At 43.9% G+C, this 19,480-nt stretch overlaps 1 protein-coding gene and 1 long non-coding RNA gene across 2 annotated transcripts in view; one reads left to right on the top strand and one right to left on the bottom strand.

Moving 5' to 3' along the window:
- Positions 1–19,480, top strand: part of DCDC2C (doublecortin domain containing 2C) — a 141,973-nt gene that overhangs the window by 95,532 nt on the left and 26,961 nt on the right.
- On the bottom strand, positions 615–5,035 carry LOC149128217 (uncharacterized). The gene is made up of 2 exons (XR_016230661.1): positions 4,539–5,035; positions 615–891 (listed from the first exon to the last, which is right to left on the bottom strand). It is a non-coding gene; the product is annotated as an uncharacterized LOC149128217 (long non-coding RNA).

Below are 19,480 nucleotides of genomic sequence, written 5' to 3'. Positions count from 1 at the left end.
AGGATGGCAGCAAGACAGGTGCCGATCAAGCTGCGACTTTATTTTTCAACCACACACTTATATATCATCGAGGCAGGGTATCGGGAGGGGGAAGGAGGAGGGGCTCATCTTGTAGCTGCAATGCTAATGCAAGTAGGGGAGAGGTTACAAGGCCTTAAGGCACAAGGTCACACAAGATTGCATTATCAGTACTATCAGGTCTGGCTTGTCCAGCCCTGTCTCTCAACTAAGAGGTCACATGCTGCGTGGTCCCCGACATATCCCCCTTTCTTATCAATTAAACAGAAATGGCTACCGGTTAGGCCAAGCATGATGAGCGAGCAGTGCCTGTCTTAGGAATCGACCCGGGGCTCCATCACCTCTTACCCGTCATTGGATATCCTTGCCAGTCCCCAAGGACTCCTGTCTTAGGTGGGTGAGGTTCCGGGAAGGTGCCCGTCATTGGCTTACTGCTCATTTTATTGATAGGCCTGGGGCCCTTCCTGGGCTCCCGACTGGGGCAGCAGCAGACCGAAGGGGAGAGTCAGTTGTTGGAGGGACTGTGACCTCACTGGCCAGACTTCACCGGCCAGAGAGAGAGATAACGTTTTCCATGGGATCTTCCATGGCCAGACTTTGGTAATGTATTTGAATTGGTCTGGCTGCTAAATTATCTACTTGTTGTCTGATAAAGGTCATCAGCCTATTGAGGAGACAAGGACCTATAGATAGCACAACAAGCAACCCAACAATGGGGCCTAAAAGCGGTAGCAAATAGGGAAGCAGTCCATTCCATCCAGTCCAAAAGGGATTTTCAGCCATGGCACGTCGACGACGCTCCAGATCTTCTTGAAGTGTCTTGATTTTATCACGAACAATGCCGGACTTGTTAGCATAAAAACAGCATTTTTCCTGTAAAGCCAAGCAAATACCTCCCCGTTCAGCAGTAAGCAAGTCTAAGCCTCTACGATTTTGTAGAACCACTTCCGCTAGGGAATCAATTTGATCTTGAAGGTCCTGAATGGTGGTGGATAGGGTCTGCACATCATTAATAAGTTGTTGGGACAATTCTCTATATTTGTGGACCGCGATTCCTAGTCCTGTGGATCTATTATGCCCCCTGAGCAGGTACAAGGGTGATGCTGTTGAAGGTATTTTTGAATGCCCTGAGGGTTGTTAAGCCCTGCAAAGACTGGTGGAGCCCAATGGATGGTGTAGATTGCCATCATCAGGAGAGCAAGGCTGAGGGCCATTGTATTAGGGCCCTTTGGAGGGGTTAATCAGTGAGCCCTCAGGAAATGTAGCAGGGGAGGAGAGAATAGAGAGAAGATAAGATACTCAAATAGCAACAATGGCAACAATTCCAGCAATAATAAGGAGTCCTCACAAAATTGTTTAAACTTAGTGCTGACATAAGCAGGACCATTGTCTGTCTTAATCTTAACAGGTTTTCCCAGTACAGAAAGAGCTGTGATAAGTGTCGCTCCCCCTCTTCGTGGAGGAGCAACACAGGACCCTGCGCTGTTCTTTTGTCTGCTCGGCCCTCCCCGGGTTTGCTGCTGGTTCTTCCCGGGTTGGCTACTATCCCTTCCACCTCCGTGGAAGGGCAGTTCCCCCTGGCCGCATTCCCCACTTCCGCAGGGGAGCGGCACACCGCCGGCCGGCTTTCTTGGGGGCTGCACGGGTTCCCTTAGATGTTCCCCATAGATGTTCCTGGTGCATGCCGTTTCTCTCCTCCTTTATAGTCCTCCTCCGCCAATCCCAACTCGGCTGAGTACGCTGCTCTCCAATCAGGAGCAAGTCCTACAGTTAATTGGTTGAACTGGAGGCAGCTGTGCGGAAGCTGTTTACTTCTCTCCCAACGCCATATTGTGGGAGAGCAGATGCATAGAATAAGTCCTAATTCGAGTAACAGTCTAGTCCGGATTGCTCCCCACAGATCCCCCTTTCTTTTTATTTTTTAGCGTTGATACGCGCCTGTCTTCGGTGTCCCGCGGCACACTCTGCTCTACTTGCTAGAGTTGCCACAGGCTCTTACAAGTCCTATCAGGCAAACCGAATCCGGGTCCTCTCTTCGCCATGTTGTGAGGAGGTTTTTAGGCGCTGATGCGTGCCTGTGTTCGGTGCCCTGCAGCGCATGCTCTGCTCTGCTAGAACTGCCTGCAGGTGTTTACAAAACCTATCAGGCAAACCGAATCCAAGCCTTCTCATTGCCTTATTGTGGGGGAGACTTATTAGTGTTGGTTCGTGCCTATCTTCGGTGACCTGCAGCTCATACTCTGGTCGAGCTTTGCTGGCGCTTACCGCCTTAAATCAGGCAGACCGAATCCAAGCTTAATATTGTTGTATTGTGGGGAAGCCTTACTGATGTTAATTCGTGCCTGTCTTCGGTGACCTGTGGCGCATAAGCTGCCAGCTGCCCGCAGGTGCTCATCGCCTCACTTGATTAGGCAGACCGAATCCAAGCCTTCTAATTGGCATGTTGAGGGGAGGCCTTATTTTTCTCTATTTCTCTATCTCCGGGCATTCCTACCTCTCCCATTTCACTTCTATCTTCCAGCATTCCTATTTCTCTCACTTTACTTCTAAAACTTCTGTTTCTCTTATCCCCGCAGCTTCCCGGCACCTCGCCGCTTCAGCCCGCGCGCCTCTCTCATCTGCGCAGCTTCCCGGCTTTGCGCGGCTCCGCTTCGCGCGCTCCGCGGTCTCCACGCTTAACCCTTTCGCGTCTGAACCACGGCCTACGCCAGCGTTCCCTATCTATTCACGCCCCGTGCTCTCTCTGCACGCGGCGGCTTCCGCGAGTAACACAGCGTAGCTTGCGTCTCCGCCACTAGGATTCAATCTAAGTTCCCCGGGCTAGCCTGGCGAATTCAACCCAGCGTACGTCTCCGCCCCACGATTTGGCTTCCCGTCCTTTGCTCCCCGGGCTAATCAGACGGATCCCAATCTGGCTTACGTCTCAGCTTCTAGTTTCAACTTTTCGCCCCCTATTCCCGGGCTAACTTGAGAACCCCAAAGTGGCTTTCGTTTCCGCCTCGGCCTGCCCCCCGCGGCTTCAATTTCCCTAACATTTTTCTCTACCCGGTATGTTTCCCCAAGCTTTCCTCCAACGATATTCCTTCCTCATTTCTCCTGGCCTCTCCCCACAGTCCGCATCCGAGTCTGTTTGTTCTAGCTTTCACTTTCGCTTTCGACCTTAGAGATTTCTCCCAGCTTCCCCCCGTAGTCCGTATCCGAGTCTATGCCTAGGCTTTCAATAGCTTCTTCCGGCACCCTTTTCGTCCGGCTTTTCCCTAGGCTGTTTGCTAGTCTCTCTCTCCGGTAATTTCCCTAGGCTGTTTGCTAGTTTCTCTCTCCGATATTTTCCCAGTTCTTCCCGTTTCTTCCCTCCTAAGTTTGCTATCCGTCCTAGGTTTCCTATCCGAGCTAGGTTTCCTATCCGAGTCACGTTTCTTCCCTCCTAAGTTTTCTATCCGTCCTAGGTTTCCTATCCGAGTCACGGCACCATTATGTCGCTCCCCCTCTTCGTGGAGGAACGACACTAAACGCTGCCTAGGCTTCATATCCGAGTCACGGCACCATTATGTCGCTCCCCCTCTTCGTGGAGGAGCAACACAGGACCCTGCGCTGTTCTTTTGTCTGCTCGGCCCTCCCCGGGTTTGCTGCTGGTTCTTCCCGGGTTGGCTACTATCCCTTCCACCTCCGTGGAAGGGCAGTTCCCCCTGGCCGCATTCCCCACTTCCGCAGGGGAGCGGCACACCGCCGGCCGGCTTTCTCGGGGGCTGCACGGGTTCCCTTAGATGTTCCCCATAGATGTTCCTGGTGCATGCCGTTTCTCTCCTCCTTTATAGTCCTCCTCCGCCAATCCCAACTCGGCTGAGTACGCTGCTCTCCAATCAGGAGCAAGTCCTACAGTTAATTGGTTGAACTGGAGGCAGCTGTGCGGAAGCTGTTTACTTCTCTCCCAACGCCATATTGTGGGAGAGCAGATGCATAGAATAAGTCCTAATTCGAGTAACAGTCTAGTCCGGATTGCTCCCCACAATAAGGTGCGAGATAACATCCTTAGCAGCTTCTCCTGTGTGGGGGGAGGCAAAGACAAAGCCACTATAGGTGTCTATAGAGACATGGAGATACTTTAGTTTGCCAAATTTTGGGAAGTGTGTGACATCATGCAAGTTTTGAGCTTCCTGTACTGATCCCACAATTATGGGGAAGGTAAGCCTTGTAGCAGCATCTGTCTGGGCATTACCTTCTGAGTTCTGAGCTTTCTGCACTGATCCCACAGTTGTGGGGAAGGTAAGCCTTGTAGCAGCATCTCTCTGGGCATTACCTTCTGAGTTCTGAGCTTCCTGCACTGATCCCACAGTTGTGGGGAAGGTAAGCCTTGTAGCAGCATCTGCCTGGGCATTACCTTCTGAGAGTGACCCTGGTACTCAAAAAATGCCTTTAGATCCTTATTTTTAACCCGAACTCCTCGTGTCTTGAGGGCCTCCCTGAGACCTGAAATGAACATTTCCCGTGACGATAATGCCTGTCCCATGGCTGTCACTTACCTTGCGCCGTCTTCACTCCGCAGCGTCGACCGATGCTGATGATCTCGGGTGGGCAGTTCCGAGCCGATCGCACAATCACTTGGATCCAAGTTTTCCTCCTGGAAGGCGGCGTTCCTCCAATCTCACAGGCACTCGAACCCCAAGGGCCGCACTCGAGCCCCACGTTGGGCGCCAGTTGTCCCGTCCCGCGGGACAGCAACTGGGGCCGAGCACCTAGAAGGAGAAATGAAAGGGACAGGAGACACAAGGATGGCAGCAAGACAGGTGCCGATCAAGCTGCGACTTTATTTTTCAACCACACACTTATATATCATCGAGGCAGGGTATCGGGAGGGGGAAGGAGGAGGGGCTCATCTTGTAGCTGCAATGCTAATGCAAGTAGGGGAGAGGTTACAAGGCCTTAAGGCACAAGGTCACACAAGATTGCATTATCAGTACTATCAGGTCTGGCTTGTCCAGCCCTGTCTCTCAACTAAGAGGTCACATGCTGCGTGGTCCCCGACAGTCTTGCTTCATGATTCTGCGTGTGGAAATCCAATTTTCCCAGCACCATTTGTTGAATAGACTGTCCTTGCTCCAGGAATTGGTTTTGGATCCTTGATCAAATATAAGTTGGCTGTAGATGTTTGGATTGATTTCTGGTGTTTCTATTCTGTTCCATTGGTCTATCCATCTGTTTCTGTACCAGTACCATGCTGTTTTGATTACAACTGCCCTGTAGTATGTCCTGAAATCTGGTATTGTGATGCCTCTGGCTTTGTTTTTGTTGTACAAGATTGCTTTAGCTATTTGAGGTCTCCTGTGTCTACCTATGATTTTTATCAGTATTTTTTCCATATCTGAGAAGAAGGTCTTCGGTATTTTGATTGGTATTGCATTGAATCTATAAATTGCTTTTGGGAGAATGGACATTTTGATGATATTGATTCTTCCAATCCATGAGCATGGAAGGTTTTTCCATTTTTTGGTATCCTCTTCTATTTCTTTCTTTAAGGTTTTGTAATTTTGATCGTAGAGATCTTTGACATCCTTGGTTAAGTTTATTCCAAGGTATTTGATTGTTTTTGTAGCTATTGTGAACGGGATTGATCTTAGCAGTTCTTTCTCAGCCATGGCATTGCCTGTGTATACAAAGGCTGTTGATTTTTGTGCATTGATTTTATATCCTGCCACTTTTCCAAACTCTTCTATGAGTTCCAATAGTCTCTTAGTAGAGTTCTTTGGATTCCCTAAATAAAGAATGATATCATCTGCAAAGAAGGATAGTTTGAGTTCTTCCTTCCCAATTTGTATCCCTTTAATTTCTTTTTCTTGCCTAATGTCTCTGGCAGCCAGGACTTAATCAGCACTCTGATATGGGATGCCACATTGCAAGTGGTTGCTTAAACTGCTGTGCCAGAACACCAGCCCTGCATCGTTTTTTTTTTTTTAAATATGCTAGACAAATTCAGTGGTTCATTATATAAAATTTTGACACATGAAAATGTTTAGAATAATGGTTCTCAAGCCTTATTCTCAGGACTCCTTTTCTCTTGTGAGTGTTATTGCATACTTCAAAGTGCTTTTGTTTATGTGGGTTATACCTAGTTGTAGTTCCTACAATAAGAGTTAAAAAGATTTAAAGACATTTACTTATTGATTCATTTAAAATAGCTATAATCCATCAGTTATATATTACTGTCAATGACATAGGTCTTGTTAAAAGTTCTGTTTTCCAAACAAAGAAGCGAAAATCATCCAGGTGAGAGGCATCATTGTGCATTGTGGCAGATATCTTTGTCCTGACAGAAAAGAGACTTCTGGATTTTTATATCTGAATTTGTGTCAATTTGTTTGCTATTTTGATTGAAGAAGGTGAAAAAAACTCAGCCTCACATAGCTATGTACTAGAAAAAGGAAGAATGTTTTTATAGCCCTTTTAGAGAATTTTGGGTGTTCCTTGGTATTACACCAAAACTTGGCAAGTGATTGTTTCTTAATGGCTGGTTGTGATTTGGAATTAGAAATACCATCATTTTTTTGCAACACTAAATTCCATTGTTTTATCTACATTTGGTATGGGTTTTTACTCATGTATGATTTTGTATCATGACACATAGGTAATTTTGATAATATTGATGAAATGAATTATTCAAATGCTGACACATTTAATTATACAATATTTTAAAAAATCACAAGCATTGATATTTTCATCAATATATTTAGGAAAGACTCGTAGTATCATGAAGCGGTCCAACACATGGGCATGTTTGCAAATTCTAATTTCTTTGTAATGCTCCAATTTTATTATTGGATCAAAATATTGCCAGTTGTTCTCATTAAAGTTATAGACTCATTTCATTGAAGAAAATGTCTTCCAAATACCCGAGAGTGAACAACTGTGATCAGTTATTCATTCTTTCAAGTAAAATAGTGTTCTATGAATCAGGCAACTTACTCAGTGTGTGCCGTGAACGATCACATGAGAGCTTTTCCTGGCGCCCTTCCGTGCTGTAGAGTGCTTGGTGAGTGGGTCTCAGAAGGTCATAGACTCAGGGTCCATCTTTAACCACACTGGTAATTTTCATTCCTCATCAAGGACATTTTAAGTGACACTGCTGTCTTCCAGAGCACTCTCACGTGGAGTCTGGCGGTGACTGGAGCAGTCTGCCGCCATGGCCTGATCAGTCCCTGGGCACCAGCAGGCTTCCCTGCCATCTCTGGCACCATCCGTGCCAGTGCTGCATGGAGAAAGGGACGAGCAGGTGCTAGTGCCATTGTGAACATACTGTTGACCTTGCTGTCCCTGTGGAAGGTTTTGTAGCCTCCCCAGGATCTGCACACTCCCTTTTGAGAAGCAAAGCTTTAGAATAAGATGATGGTGATGTAAAACAGTCACAGAACAAAGCTGGGCCTCATACAAAACCAGGATACAATTTAGCAGGAGTTCCATGGGTCTCTGGTCCTTCTTGGAGCAGTAAGTCAGGTGCAGAGGTGCTGCAGGTGAGGGGAAGAACAGGCCTGGTTGCTCTGGGCTGTGTGGTCTGTCCTGAGCCCTGGCAGTCTGGTTTCCACTGTGTGAAAAAGAGGACCCTGCAGGACTCCTGTTGGTGATAAATACGGTATTTCAGGAGCAAGCTGGGCACATAGGCAGAGCCCAGTAAACATTAGCTGCTGTAATTATTTGATAGAGTATAAAACTATTAGATGTTAGGACACATTGCTTGATGTTTTTGATTTAGAAATGGAGAAAAACATGTCTAGAATTGTAATACACTCAGAAAAATGCCGCTGTGTTTGTATGCTCAGGAGAGAAAGGAGCAAGACCCCTGGGGAAGGCAGCCTTCATGGGGCTGGGGGCAGTGGGGCCCCTGCAGGCTTCCTGGTGACTTGTCACTTGGCTTCTGCATGGGTGCTTCCAGACACTTGCGTTGTTCCTGCCGATCCCGAGCTGAATTCCTTTCCTCCCATGCCTTTGCATAGGCCCAGCTCTGCTTGTTGTTTCTTCTATTCTGATAATCGTCCTGGGGGCATCTGCCTCCTCCAGAGCTCCTGCTCACCAGCCCCTTGGAGGCCCAGGACGTTGAGCTCTCCCCTGTGCCTGTGGACTCTGGAGGGATGGCACAAGCTATAGGACATCAGCAGAGCCCTTCCTGTCTCGGGATCCCTGACGGTAAAATGGTTCTCTGGCTTCTTGACGGGCAGCTGTCTGAGATCCACTCACAGAAATTCTGTAGGAAAGACCATCCTTGCTTCTCCTTCTCCCCCAGATTTGTGGTTTGTCCTGTTCTTAGGCTCTAGCCGAGCCTAGGTTTTAGTCTGTGCATCTCAGGAGCTGCCTTTCCTAGCTTTCTGAAGAGGCTGCGGCAACCCCAGGTCATCTGGAAGTAACTGAAGCCCATGTCCAATGGCTTCTAGTTATTTTTCTGAACTCTGGAATGAAAATCAGATACTGTACCTTTAAATTCAAATGATGCAGGTCTGACCACTCAGCCTGAGAAAGACTTTCGGGATGACCTCTTCTTGGTATTCTAAGTGTGTTAGCCTTTCCGTCAGACAAGGTTTCACATAGGTGCAGTGGTTCCACTTGTCCAGTGTCTTCTCATTATTCCTCCGCTACACAGCTCCACCGACATTCCACTGCCACTGCTCTCTCACCGCCACTCAACTTGAATGTCGAGTTCAGTGATCGCTTCCTTCATCTACTCCATCCTTGAAATCACTGGGATTTTCCTTTTTTCTGATGCTGCCACTGCCCTCTGTTGTGAGCCTCATTGGTTCCACGGCATGATACCCCTCTGGTTGCCATCTAGCCTGTTGGCTCCTCTGCCTTAACCCCACTCCAAGCAGCGACCTCTCATTCTGTCTTCCCTCTCTCTATGGTTTCTCTTTGGAGGTGAGTTTGCCCTAAGGCTCTGGAGATAATTTCAATCATCTTGACTTCCCTCTCTGGTCCCACTTCTTCTTCCAAATGCCACTCAGTCCCTCCTCTTTCATGAAACCTCTGGTGGCTTGCACTCCCTGAGAGCTTCCCTAGTGGCTGGTGTCCACACCTCATGGTTTGGAGGAGCCCTGCGTTTCGACTTGATGGTGATGCTTCATCTCCAGTAGAGCTCCTCTCAGGCACCCCCAGACACCCTTGTTCCTCTCTGTCGACAGCACCTCTGTCCTTCACATCACCCTGGCCTGGAAGAGGCGCGAGTCTTAGCTTTAAGTCTTCCCTTGGCTGCACCTGTTTCTAAGCAGTCACTTGCCAGGTCTTCTTCCCAGCGCCCCTGTGCCAGTCCCTCCTCCCCTCCTGCCACCTGGACGCTGGCTCCACTTGCACCACGTGCAGGAGGGTTCTCTACCTTTGCCCTTTTACTGTGTCACTGCTCTGTCCCTGCCTAAGTCTACCTCTTCTGGGGAACCACCCTGACTACTCCCAGTGTTGGAAGTTTCTTAGATCCTGAAGAACGTGGTCTGTGTTATCAGAACTGAGCATTAGTGACGACAGTCACGGTCTGCCTGTCAATTCACTCCTCAGTACGACTGTAAATCCCTGGTACAGAGATCGCCCCTTACACCTCTCTGCTATTGGCTGTCAGCCCTGCACAGGTGGTCAGAGCTCAACTGACAGCTGGTGATTGACTGACATTTGCCATGTCCAGGAAACAGACATCTAAAACAGGATCAAAATTTTCTTTCCAGTCTCCGCAGTGGAAATTTCCCTCTGTTTCTGAGAAATAAGCTCTATTTTCCCTTTTTATCCCTTTGTGCTTAATACATTGAAGAGCCCTTTTTGAATTTGCTTCAGGCCTTGCCCATTATTTTGTTTCTGGCTTCTACTTTCTTGGTTTTTAATTCTTACAATTGCACTCTAAGGATGAGAGTAACCCAAGAAGGAAGACTCAGTAGGAGCACACGTGGCTTTAGGAACATTTCATGTCATGCTGCCACTGGATTTTTCTGAGGTCATAATTATGACATTAGCACCAGTATTTACTAGGATCCTATCCTCTCTCAACAAGTAATTTTAATCAAAAGTATGAGTTTTGATTGAAAAGATCTCATTTCTATTATCTTGTAGAAAAAGAGAAGATAATGGTTTGAATGCATAAAAGTGATTCATAAGTAAGAGTGGTTCATGGTTGTAACAGACTTGATAAATGGTGTTAATGTGATTTTAAGTTACATCTTTGTGGGTTGTCCTGATCACTGAGCAAGTCTTTCCAGTGAGAATTTTAATGTTGCCATGTCTATCCCCATTCTGCCCTCTAAAGAATTGTGATGTAAATGGAGGAAAAATCTACCTGCTGTTGAAGTATTAGTGATGCTTTCTTCCAATGTCTATTTTGACAAGACTAGGTGGTTGTTTACCTTGTAGAAATACAAACTCATGTAAGAATGGACATGAACACTGCCTGTAGAATTAGCTTCTATTTCCCCCTTATTGATTATGTGCATTATGGAAATCCATAAAACATCCTCAAACATCCTCACCTGAGTGAAATGCTGCCAACGCCTCATAATAAGCGGGCATGCTCAGGGCTGGGTACAAGTCACGCACACCTTGTATTCTGTCTGTCACCGAGCACAGGAGAGTGGGAGTTCTGGGCAGATCAACCCAGGAACAGCACGGGTAGGGTCTGAGCAGTCTTGGAAGAGCCCTGCAGAGGAGCCGTTTGTATGCTGGGCAGGTGCACTACGTTTCCCTCGTGGTGGAGAAAGCATCAGAGCAGCAGGGAAGTCCGGGGTCTCTATCCTCCCCTCCCCGTGCTTTGCCGTGGAATTGGGCTGGGCGTGTCTGGAGAATGTTTCCTCCATGCTGGATGCAGCTAGGTCAGGAGAAACTGCTTGTGTTCCTGCTGCTGGTGCCCCCAGACAAGTGGCAAGCAATGAATGTTGCGCCTCGTGCCTGTGTTTCCAGTCAGCAAGATTCATGATGTTTTTGCAGATAAATATTTAGCATGTCATTCTAGAGGTGGTGGTGAGGATGACAAGGTGCTTCCCTCATACTTTTGATGAGGCCGCCTTGGATGGTTTCCGTGAGAACAGTTTGGTGAGATGCAAATAGAGTAGAACTTTTTATTTTATTTTTTTAACTTTTATTTAGTAAATATAAATTTCCAAAGTACAGTTTATGGATTACAACGGCTCCCCCCCCCATAATTTCCCTCCCACTCACACCCCTTCCATCTCCCGCTCCCTCTCCCATTCCATTCACATCAAGATTAATTTCAATTATCTTTATATACAGAAGATCGATTTAGTATAAATTAAGTAAAGATTTCATCAGTTTGCACCCACACAGAAACACAAAGTATAAAATACTGTTTCAGTACTAGTTATAGCATTACTACACATTGGACAATACATTAAGGAGAGATCCTACATGAGGAGTAAGTGCACAGTGACTCCTGTTGTTGACTTAACAATTTGACACTCTTGTTGATGGCGTCAGTAATCACCCTAGGCTCTAGTCATGAGTTGCCAAGACTATGGAAGTCTATTGAGTTCACCGACTTCGATCTTATTCCAAAAGGGTCGTAGCCAAAGTGGAAGTTCTTTCCTCCCTTCAGAGAAAGGTACCTCCTTCTTTGATGGCCCTGTTCTTTCCACTGGGATCTCACAGAGATCTTTCATTTAGGTCTTTTTTTTTTTTTGCCAGAGTGTCTTGGATTTCCATGCCTAAAATACTCTCATGGACTCTTCAGCCATATCCGAATGCCTTAAGGGCTAATTCTGAGGCCAGAGTGCTGTTTAGGGCATCTGCCATTCAATGAGTCTGCTGTGTATCCCGCTTCCCATGTTGGATTGTTCTCTCCCTTTTTGATTCTATCAGTTAGTATTCGCAGACACTAGTCTTGTTTGTGTGATCCCTTTGACTCTTAGACCTATCAGTGTGATCAATTGTGAACTGAAATTGATCACTTGGACTAGTGAGATGGCATTGGTACATGCCACCTTGATGGGATTGTATTGAAATCTGCTGGCATGTTACTAACTCCACCATTTGGGGCAAGTCAGCTTGAGCATGTCCCAAATTGTACATCTCCTCCCTCTCTTATTCCCACTCTTATATTTAACAGGGATCACTTTTCAGTTAAATTTAAACACCTAAGAATAATTGTGTGTTAATTACAGAGTTCAACCAATAGTACTAGAACAAAAAAATACTAAAAGGGATAAAGTATTAAATTGTCCATCAACAGTCAAGACAAGGGATGATCAAGTCACTGTTTCTCATAGTGTCCATTTCACATCAACAGGTTTCCTTTTTGGCACTCAGTTAGTTGTTGCCGATCAGGGAGAACATGTGATATTTGTCCCTTTGGGACTGGCTTAATTCACTCAGCATAATGTGTTCCAGATTCCTCCATTTTGTTGCAAATGACAGGATTTCATTGTTTTTTACTGCTGTATACAATTCTATGGAGTACATATCCCATAATTTCTTTATCCAGTCTACTGCTGATGGGCATTTGAGTTGGTTTCAGGTCTTAGCTATTGTGAATTGTGCTGCAATAAACATTAATGTGCAGACAGCTTTTTTGTTTGCCAGTTTAATTTCTTTTGGGTAAATTCCAAGGAGTGGGATGGCTGGGTTGTATGGTAGGGTTATATTCAGGTTTCTGAGGAAACTTCAGGCTGACTTCCATAGTGGCTTTACCAGTTTGCATTCCCACCAACAGTGGGTTAGTGTCCCTTTTTCCCCACATCCTCGCCAGCATCTATTGTTGGTAGATTTCTGAATATGAGCCATTCTAACTGGGGTGAGGTGAAACCTCATTGTGGTTTTGATTTGCATTTCCCTGATTGCTAGTGATCTTTTTTTTTTATCTTTTATTTAATGAATATAAATTTCCAAAGTACAACTCATGGGTTACAATGGCTTCCCCCCATACCGTCCCTCCCACCCACCACCCTCCCCTTTCCCACTCCCTCTCCCCTTCCTTTCACATCAAGATTCATTTTCGATTATCTTAATATACAGAAGATCAGCTTAGTATACCTTAAGTAAGGATTTCAACAGTTTGCTCCCACACAGAAACATAAAGTGAAAAATAATAGATGATTTTTTTTAAATGATGATGAAATCAGATCAGACCTATTGTCATGTTTAATCCCAGTGAGAGTCAAGTTGGGAATTGATAATTTCTTTCTTTCTTTTTTTTTTTTTTTACAGAAGATCAGTTTAGTGTACATTAAGTAAAGATTTCAGTCGTTTGCACCCCCATAGAAACACAAAGTGAAATATACTGTTTGAGTACTCGTTATAGCATTAAGCCTCAGTGTACAGCACATTAAGGACAGAAATCCTACATGAGGAGTAAGTGCACAGTGACTCCTGTTGTTGACTTTACCAATTGACACTCCTGTTTATGGCATCAGTAATCTCCCTATGCACCAGTCATGAGTTTCCAAGGCTATGGAAGCCCCTTGAGTTCTCCGACTCTTATCTTGTTTAGACAAGGTCATAGTCAAAGTGGAGGTTCTCTCCTCCCTTCAGAGAAAGGCACCTCCCTCTTTGAAGACCTGTTCTTTCCACTGGGATCTCACTCACAGAGATCTTTTGCCAGAGTGTCTTGGCTTTCCATGCCTGAAATACTCTCATGGGCTTTTCAGCCAGATCCGAGTGCCTTTAGGGCTGATTCTGAGGCCAGAGTGCTATTTAGGACATCCGCCATTCTATGAGTCTGCTGAGTATCTCACTTCCCATGTTGGATCACTCTCCCCTTTATTTATTCTATGGGTTAGTGTTAGCAGATACTAGACTTGTTTATGTGCTCCCTTTGACTCTTAGTCCTTTCATTATGATCAATTGTGAACTGAAATTGATCACTTGGAATAGTGAGATGGCATTGGCACATGCCACCTTGATGGGATTGAATTGGAATCCCCTGGTATGTTTCCAACTCTACCAATTGGGGCAAGTCAGCCCGAGCATGCCCCAAATTATACATCTCTTCCCTCTCTTATTCCCACTCTTATGTTTAACAGGGATCACATTTCAGTTAATTTTTTTTTTTTTACTTATTTTTACTTGATTCTAGTGTGTTTCACTTATTTTTTTTTCCTTTTTTTTTTATCTTTTATTTAATGAATATAAATTTCCAAAGTACGACTCATGGGTTACAATGGCTTCCCCCCCCATACCGTCCCTCCCACCAACAACCCTCCCCTTTCCCACTCCCTCTCCCCTTCCATTCACATCAAGATTCATTTTCGATTATCTTAATATACAGAAGATCAGCTTAGTATACCTTAAGTAAGTATTTCAACAGTTTGCTCCCACACAGAAACATAAAGTGAAAAATAATAGATGATTTTTTTAAAATGATGATGAAATCAGATCAGACCTATTGTCAAGTTTAATCCCAGTGAGAGTCAAGTTGGGAATTGAAAATTTCTTTCTTTCTTTTTTTTTTTTTTTTTTTTTTACAGAAGATCAGTTTAGTGTACATTAAGTAAAGATTTCAGTCGTTTGCACCCCCATAGAAACACAAAGTGAAATATACTGTTTGAGTACTCGTTATAGCATTAAGCCTCAGTGTACAGCACATTAAGGACAGAAATCCTACATGAGGAGTAAGTGCACAGTGACTCCTGTTGTTGACTTTACCAATTGACACTCCTGTTTATGGCATCAGTAATCTCCCTATGCACCAGTTATGAGTTTCCAAGGCTATGGAAGCCCCTTGAGTTCTCCGACTCTTATCTTGTTTAGACACGGTCATAGTCAAAGTGGAGGTTCTCTCCTCCCTTCAGAGAAAGGCACCTCCCTCTTTGAAGACCTGTTCTTTCCACTGGGATCTCACTCACAGAGATCTTTTTGCCAGAGTGTCTTGGCTTTCCATGCCTGAAATACTCTCATGGGCTTTTCAGCCAGATCCGAGTGCCTTTAGGGCTGATTCTGAGGCCAGAGTGCTATTTAGGACATCCGCCATTCTATGAGTCTGCTGAGTATCTCACTTCCCATGTTGGATCACTCTCCCCTTTATTTATTCTATCGGTTGGTGTTAGCAGATACTAGACTTGTTTATGTGCTCCCTTTGACTCTTAGTCCTTTCATTATGATCAATTGTGAACTGAAATTGATCACTTGGAATAGTGAGATGGCATTGGCACATGCCACCTTGATGGGATTGAATTGGAATCTCCTGGTATGTTTCCAACTCTACCAATTGGGGCAAGTCAGCCCGAGCATGTCCCAAATTATACATCTCTTCCCTCTCTTATTCCCACTCTTATGTTTAACAGGGATCACATTTCGGTTAATTTTCAACACTTAAGAATAACTGTGTGATAATTACAGAATTAAACCAGTCATATTAAGTAGAACAGACAAAAAAAATACTATGAGGGATAATGTATTAAGTTGTCCATTAGCAGTCAGGGCTATGCTGATCAAGTCACCATTTCTCATAGTGTCCATTTCACTTCAGGAGGTTTCCTTTTTGGTGTTCAGTCAGTTGTCACCGATCAGGGAGAACATATGGTATTTGTCCCTTTGGGACTGGCTTACTTCACTCAGCATGATGTGTTCCAGATTCCTCCATTTTGTTGCAAATGACTGGATTTCGTTGTTTCTTACTGCGGTATAGTATTCTAAAGAATACATATCCCATAATTTCTTTATCCAGTCTACTGCTGATGGGCATTTAGGTTGCTTCCAGGTCTTGGCTATTGTGAATTGTGCTGCAATAAACATTAGGGTGCAGACCGCTTTTTTGTTTATCAATTTAAACTCCTTTGGGTAAATTCCAAGGAGTGGGATGGCTGGGTCGAACGGTAGGGTTATCTTCAGGTTTCTGAGGAATCTCCAGACTGATTTCCATAGTGGCTTGACCAGTTTGCATTCCCACCAACAGTGGGTTAGTGTCCCTTTTTCCCCACATCCTCGCCAGCATCTGTTGTTGGTACATTTCTGAATGTGAGCCATTCTAACTGGGGTGAGGTGAAACCTCATTGTGGTTTTGATTTGCATTTCCCTGATTGCTAGTGACCTTGAACATTTTTTCATGTGCCTGTTGGCCATTTGGATTTCCTCTTTTGAAAAATGTCTATTGAAGTCCTTGGCCCATCTCTTAAAGTGGGTTTTTTGTTTTGATGTTGTGGAGTTTCTTGATTTCTTCGTAGATTCTGGTTATTAACCCTTTATCTTTGCATAGTTAGCAAATATTTTTTCCAATTCTGTTGGTTGCCTCTTCACTTTCCTGACTGTTTCTTTTGCAGTACAGAAACTTCTCAATTTGATGCAATCCCAAATGTTAATTTTGGTTTTGACTGCCTGTGCTTCTGGGGTCTTTCTAAGAAGTCTTTGCTGGTGCCTATATCTTGCAGGGTTTCTCCAATGTTCTCTAATAATTTTAGATGTCGGGTGGTACATTTAAGTCTTTAATCCATGTTGAGTGGATTTTTGTGTAAGGTGTAAGGTAGGGGTCTTGCTTCATGATTCTGCACGTGGAAATCCAATTTTCCCAGCACCATTTATTGAATAGACTGTCCTTACTCCAAGGATTGGTTTTGGATCCTTGATCAAATATAAGTTGGCTGTAGATGTTTGGATTGATTTCTGGTGTTTCTATTCTGTTCCATTGGTCTATCCATCGGTTTCTGTACCAGTATCATGCTGTTTTGATAACAACTGCCCTGTAGTATGTCCTGAAATCTGGTATTGTGATGCGTCCGGCTTTGTTTTTGTTGTACGAGATTGCTTTAGCTATTCGAGGTCTCCTGTGTCTCCCTATGAATTTCAGTATCATTTTTATTTATTTTTTTTAATTTTTTAAAATTTTTTGACAGGCAGAGTCGACAGTGAGAGAGAGGGACAGAGAGAAAGGTCTTCCTTTGCCGTTGGTTCACCCTCCAATGGCAGCCGCAGCTGGCGTGCTGTGGCCGGCGCACAGCACTGATCTGATGGCAGGAGCCAGGTACTTATCCTGGTCTCCCATGGGGTGCAGGGCCCAAGCACTTGGGCCATCTCCACTGCACTCCCTGGCCACAGCAGAGAGCTGGCCTGGAAGAGGGGCAACTGCGACAGAATACGGCGCCACGACCGGGACTACAACCCGGTGTGCCGGCGCCACAAGGTAGAGGATTAGCCTAGTGAGCTGCAGTGCTGGCTCAGTATCATTTTTTCCAGATCTGAGAAGAATGTCTTTGGTATTTTGATTGGCATTGCATTGAATGTATAAATTGCTTTTGGGAGAATGGACATTTTGATGATAGTGATTCTTCCAATCCATGAGCATGGAAGGTTTTCCATTTTTTGGTATCCTCTTCTATTTCTTTTTTAAAGATTTTGTAATTTTTATTGTAGAGATCTTTAACGTCCTTCATTAAGTTTATTCCAAGGTATTTGATTGTTTTTTTTGTAGCTATTGTGAATGGAAGTCATCTTAGAAGTTCTTTCTCAGCTGTGGCATTGTCTGTGTATACAAAGGCTGTTGATTTTTGTGCATTGATTTTATATCCTGCCACTTTTCCAAACTCTTCTATGAGTTCCAATAGTCTCTTAGTAGAGTTCTTTGGATCCCCTAAATAAAGAATCATATCATCTGCAAAGAGGGGTAGTTTGAGTTCTTCCTTCCCAATTTGTATCCCTTTAATTTCTTTTTCTTGCCTAATAGCTCTGGCTAAAACTTCCAGAACTATAATGAATAGCAGTGGTGAGAGTGGACATCCCTGTCTGGTACCAGATCTCAGTGGAAATGCTTCCAACTTTTCCCCATTCAATATGATGTTGGCCGTGGGTTTTTCATAAATTGCTTTGATTGTATTGAGGAATATTCCTTCCATACCCAGTTTGCTTAGAGTTTTCATCATGAACGGGTGTTGTATTTTATCAATTGCTTTCTCGGGGTCTATTGAGATAATCATATGTTTTTTCTTCTGCAGTCTGTTAATTAGTGTATCACATTGATTGTTTTGTGCACATTGAACCATCCCTGCATACCAGGGATAAATCCCACTTGGTCTGGATGAATGATCTTTCTGATGTGTTGTTGCATTCTATTGGCCAGAATTTTATTGAGGATTTTTGCATCTATGTTCATCAGGGATATTGGTCTGTAATTCTCTTTCAATGCTGCATCTTTTTCCAGCTTAGGAATTAAGGTGATGCTGGCTTCATAGAAAGAATTTGGGAGGATTCCCTCTTTTTCGATTGTTCTGAATAGTTTGAGAAGAATTGGAGTTAGTTCTCCTTTAAATGTCTGGTAAAATTCAGCAGTGAATCCATCTGGTTCTGGGCTTTTCTTTGTTGGGAGGGCCTTTATTACTGTTTCAATTTCTGTCTCAGTTATGGGTCTGTTTAGGTTTTCTATGTCTTCCTGGTTCAATTTAGGCAGGTTGCATGTGTCCAGGAATCTATCCATTTCCGATAGATTTTCCTGTTTGCTGGCATACAAGTCCTTGTAGTAATTTCTGATGATTCTTTTTATTTCTGTGGTGTCTGTTGTTACGTTTCCTTTTTCATCTCTGATTTTATTGATTTGGGTCTTTTCTCTTCTTTTTTTAGTTAGTTGGGCCAATGGGGTGTCAATTTTATTCATTTTTTCAAAAAACCAGCTCCTCGTTTGGCTGATTTTTTGTAATTTTTTTTTTTTGGATTCAATCCTGTTGATTTCTTCTCTGATTTTAATTATTTCTCTTCTCCTACTAGATATGGGTCTGGTTTGCTGTAGATTTTCTAGATCCTTGAGATGCACTGAAAGCTCATCTATTTGGTGCCTTTCCAATTTCTTGATGTAGGCACCTATTGATATAAACTTTCCTCTTAACACTGCTTTTGCTGTATCCCATAAGTTTTGTTATGTTGTGCTGTTATCCTTATTTACTTCCAGAAAGTTTTTGATTTCTCTTTTGATTTCTTCTGTGACCCATTTTTCATTCATGAGCATGTTGTTCAATCTCCATGTGTTTGTATATGCTCTAGGGATTCCTGAGTTGCTAATTTCCAACTTCATTCCTCTATGGTCTGAGAAGCTGCATGGTATGATTCTAATTCTTTTGAATTTGCTGAGACTTGCTTTATGGCCTAGTATGTGGTCAATCCTAGATTAGGTTCCATTTACTGCTGAAAATAATGTAAATTTTTTATGTATAGGATGAAAAGTTCTATAGATATCTGTTAGATCCATTTGGGCTATAGTGTCATTTAAATCTACTGTATCCTTTTTGATCTTCTGTCAGGTTGATCTATTTCTGAGAGTGGAGTATTGAAGTCTCCCAGTACTATTGTATTGGAGTCTAAGTCTCCCTTTAAGTCCCTTAACAAATGTTTTAAATAAACCGGTGTCCTGTAATTAGGTGCATATACATTGATAATTGATATATCTTCCTGTTGAATTGATTCCTTAATCATTATATAGTGCCCCTCTTTGTCTCTCTTAACAGTTTTTGTGTTAATGTTTATTTTGTGTGATACTAAGATGGCTACTCTTTTTTCATTTCTGTTGGCATGGTATATCTTTTTA

This window comes from Oryctolagus cuniculus, chromosome 2, assembly GCF_051225735.1.
Source record: "Oryctolagus cuniculus isolate XC-2025 breed Fujian yellow rabbit chromosome 2, ASM5122573v1, whole genome shotgun sequence".
NCBI classification, from domain to species: Eukaryota; Metazoa; Chordata; class Mammalia; order Lagomorpha; family Leporidae; genus Oryctolagus; species Oryctolagus cuniculus.
The sequence above is the reverse complement of the archived record's forward strand: the minus strand, read 5'-3'. Positions and strand labels throughout refer to the sequence as shown.